The 4,571-nt window shown below is 42.1% G+C and overlaps 1 non-coding gene across 1 annotated transcript; it reads right to left on the bottom strand.

Moving 5' to 3' along the window:
- Positions 1-3,455: 3,455 nt before the first annotated feature.
- LOC130495280 (small nucleolar RNA R71) lies at positions 3,456-3,563 on the bottom strand. The gene has a single exon (XR_008934552.1). It is a non-coding gene; the product is annotated as a small nucleolar RNA R71 (small nucleolar RNA).
- Positions 3,564-4,571: the final 1,008 nt, after the last annotated feature.

Here is a 4,571-nt window from a genome sequence, read left to right as displayed (position 1 = left end):
TAGGTTCTCCAAAATGGCTCACTTCATTGTGCTTGCCACAAAACTGATGATGCATTGCATGTTTCTAATTGTTCTTTAAAGAGATTGTGGGTTACATGGCATGCCTAGAACTATAGTATCTGATAGAGACACTAAGTTTCTTAGTTTACTTTTGGAAGACACTTTGGTCTAAGTTAGGCACTAAGCTATTGTTCTCTACTACTTGTCACCCGCAAACTGATGGACAAACTGAAGTAGTGAATAGAACTCTAGGAACACTCTTGCGTGCATTTCATTAAAAAGAATTTGAAATCATGGGAAGACTATTTACCTCATTGTGAGTTTGCATATAATCATGCTGTGCATTCTGCTTCTAAGTTTTCACCATTTGAGATTGTTTATGGGTTCAATCCCACCTCTCCTTTAGATCTAATACCTTTACCTGAGTGTGAAAGAGTTAGTCTTGACGGAAAGAAGAAGGCAGAGCTAGTGCAACAACTCCATGAGCAAGCAAGGCGTAATAATATGAAGAAAAGACTAAGCAGTTGCCAAGCATGCAAACAAAGGCAAACGTGAGATGTCTTTAAAGAAGGTGACCAAGTTTGGGTTCACCTAAGGAATGAAAGGTTCCCTGATGAAAGGAAGTCTAAGCTCATGCCGCGAATAGATGGACCTTTTGAGGTCATAAGGAAGATCAGCAACAATGCTTACAAGCTGGATCTCCAAGGTAAGTACAACGTGAGTAATAGTTTCAAATGTTACTGACTTGATCCCTTTTATTGCAGATGAACCAGATTTGAGGACAAATCCTTTTCAAGAGGGAGGGGATGATGTGATCATGGACCAGATAGATGATGGAGAAGATGAGACTAAGGATCAACCAGCTCAAGAGGATACCTTAGAAGTTTCAGAAGGACCAATGACTCGTGCTAGAGGTTAAGAAGCTCAAAGAAGCCATTGGAGGTTTACTTAGGAAGTCTCTGAATCAAGATGAATGTCTTGGAGGAAGCTTGATACTTCAAGACACCCTTATCACCATCCAAGCTATCTCACCATCAAAGCTGAGTATCATCTAGGCTAGCAAGAGAGAAGTGTGCTCTTTTTCCTGTCTTAGTTTTTGTCCCACTGGGTTTGCTAAGATAGGTTTTTAACGAGGCCTTGTCTTGCTAATCAAATCACCTAGCATTGATACTCTCGAACCACATAAGTACCTTATGTTATTTTTAGACTATGTTTTCTTATTTCGTTACACAAGTCAAAGAGGAGCCTGTTTCTCTTAATGACCTCTCGGTTATCTTCCGAACGGCTTGTGCATTGATATCTTGCATATTTACATGTTTTTAGCTTTCATATCTTATGCATTTTGATCATATAGCTTAGATCTTAGTGTCTTTAGGATCCATATTGCATTCATATGTCCCTATCAGGTGTTGGAGCATACTATGAGATGATGTGAAGTGTTTGAGAGTTCAAAGATCCAAGAGAGGTGAAGAATGATGCTCAGCCAAACAAGTACTCTTTTATACTCGACTGGACCGGAATGGTCGAGACCGGAATCACCATCCCGGGCGTGTGGGCAAGACCGGAGAGACGAGACCGGGAAGATGAAGCCGGGCGTGTGGGCAAGACCGGAGAGACGAGGCCGGGGAAGATGAACCGGGCGTGAAGGGAAGACCGGAGAGACGAGACCGGGAAGTGAAGCCGGGCGTGGGGCTCAGACCGGAATGCAGGACCGGGATGGGGATGCGGGCGTGGAAGAAGCTTGGTCGATCTGGTTTTCTCAAACCGGGTCGGTTCGACCCAACTCGACCTTGGGTCATTTTTATCACATTTTGAAGACCAAATTAGCCTTATCCAAGGGGCACTCTAGTCTTTTATTCTATGTATCTCTCTTACCCTAAACCTACCTATAAATACTTTGTAATCTCTATTTTGGGGATTATCTTATTTTCCTCTTAAGAAACACAAAACATTTGGTGAAAGTTCTTTCCTTGAATCAAATCATCATCTTCTTGTGTGTTCTTGAGTGTTTATAATTTCTTATTGATCTTTCTTAAACATGATTAAGCTTGGAAACCTCATGGGTTCAAGAGTAATCATGGTGATTAGTGAGTAGATCCACTTTTGGATTCATGGGTTAGGGAGATTAAGGGTGATTAGGCTTGATCTAAGGTGTTTAGGTGTAGATCCTTCTTATTCCTTGCTAGTAGAGTGTTTTATAATGCTTCTTTAGGGCTGGCCTCTCTAAAGTTGAGTTCTAGACATTTCCCACCCACAAGGTGTTTGATGAAATGTCTGAACCAACTCTCCTAAGCTTTTAACATACTCTACCAAAGAGATTTGTTGTTAAAGGTGTTAAGATGGCTATTAGACTTATTTTTAATGATTGCTTCCTAAACATTCAACCTAAGAGATTAGATGCTTGAGTTTTGGAAGCAAATGAGCATTCATTTAGAGATAAAGTTTGCTTAGTCTTGTGTCTAGGCCTAAGGTAGATAGATTGATTGTAAGCTAGCACTTTAGTTTGAGTTTGATCACCCAAAGTCATATTCCCTTATCCCATGAGTCCTCTCATTCTCATAATCAAAGAAAGTCTTTTGCTTTGTTGCATTTTTATTCCTATTTTAGATAGTTTCTCATCTCATCTTGATAGCATTTAGCTTAAGCATGGTCTTGCATTCCTAGTGCTTCGCATTCCCTTAGAATTGGATTGACATCCTTTATACTTCAACATTTGAATAGGATCTTAGCAAAATCCTGTTATCAAATTGGCGCCGTTGCCAACTTCTAAGTTGATTGTGACATTGGGATTTAGTAACTTGCTTGAGACTAAATCATTTTTATTTTTATTGTGATATTGATTCTTGCCTCTTTTCTCTCTTTGACTTTTCAGGTGTATGAACTTGAGGAGTAGAGGTTTATCAAGCCTTGCTCCCATTGTTGAAGACATTTCTGCACTTGAGAGGGAGATTGTGAGAAGAAGAAGGGAAGAAGAGCAACAGGCTCACATTCAGAGGTTGGGGTTCGACATGGAGAACCGGCCTCAAGATAGAGCTGCTGAAGATGGTCAAGGAGCTGCCAACCTTGGACCACGACATCCACAGCGCCAAGCTAGAGCAATTGGTGCCCATGATCAGCCTAACATCCATGGAAATAGGGCTGGCATTAGAGCACCAGCTGTGGAGAACAACAACTTTGAGATCAAGTCAAGCTTGATCAACATGATCCAAAGCAACAAGTACCATGGGCTTGCTTTGGAAGATCCTCTAGATCACTTGGACAACTTTGATCGGCTGTGTGGCACCATCAAGATAAATGGTGTTTCTGAAGATGCATTGAAGCTTAGGCTGTTTCCATTCTCTTTGGGAGATAAAGCTCACACATGGGAGAAGGGTCTCTCAAGAGATAGCATCCGAACATGGGATGAGTGCAAAGAAGCCTTCCTCACCAAGTTCTTCTCTAACTCAAGAACTGCAAAGCTTAGGAATGAGATTTCCAGGATTTCAACAAAGGAATCTAGAAGGTTTTGGTGAAGCATGGGAACGATTCAACAGCTACATTGCTCAGTGTCCTCATCATGGTTTCACCAAGGAAAGCTTGCTTAGCACCTTCTACAGGGGAGTTCTCCCATCTTGCAGAAATAGGCTTGACACAGCTAGCAATGGTTTCTTCCTGGGCAGAACTGAGCAGGATGCAGAGGAGCTGGTGGAGAACATGGCAAAGAGTGACTCAGTTTACAATGAGGAGTATGATAGAGCAAGCAGAGGTGAGGATCAGCAGACAAAGAAGGATATCAAATCATTGCAAGACAAGTTGGATTTGGTTCTTTCAAACCAATCCAAGAAGGAGCAGGTCAGCTTTGTTGGTGATCCTAATCAAGAGGTTCCTCCTAAGGTGAATGAGGTTGATGGTTTGGAAGGGCAAGAAGAACTTTGCTTCATCAACAACAATGGTACATGGTACAGAAAGGAGCCTAACTTTCAGTACAACAACTACCAGCCGAGGTCTTATCAAACAACCAGCAAGGAGGATACCAACCTAAGCAAACCACTCAACAAGGGAACTATCAGCAAAGGCAAAATGCCCCTCCTGGTTTTGGTAACACAAGTCAGTCTACTCAAGCTCAAGGAAGCTCATCTCAATCAAAGGCTCCTGATTCAAACATGGAGTCAATGTTCAAGCAGATCATGGAAGCTCAATCTAGAGTTGCAAAGGATATTGGGCATGAGTTCAAGACAGTGCACTCCAAGATTGACAGTACCTACACAGAGCTGAACAACAAGATCAGGGCTTTGGAGAGCCAATTCGCTTCTATGAACTCTCAGCCTAGTCGCCAACAGGGAACCCTACCTGGAAAACCTGAGCAAAACCCCAAAGAAACAATGAAGGCAATTACTTTGCGAAGTGGTAAAGAGTTGCCTCCAAGAGAACTCACCAAGGATGGTGAGAAACAGGGTGGGGAGGTTGCCATCAACATTGATGATGAGGTAGTAATTGTTGATGAGAAGGTTGATGAGGAAATTATGGAAAAGATTGTGGAAGCTAAGGGCAAAGGAAAGGTTGGAGAGGAGAAGAGAACAGTGAAGCAAGGT

The sequence above is a fragment of the Raphanus sativus genome, chromosome 5 (genome assembly GCF_000801105.2).
Source record: "Raphanus sativus cultivar WK10039 chromosome 5, ASM80110v3, whole genome shotgun sequence".
NCBI lineage: Eukaryota > Viridiplantae > Streptophyta > Magnoliopsida > Brassicales > Brassicaceae > Raphanus > Raphanus sativus.
Note: the sequence above shows the minus strand (reverse complement) of the source record. Positions and strands in the feature narration are given on the sequence as shown.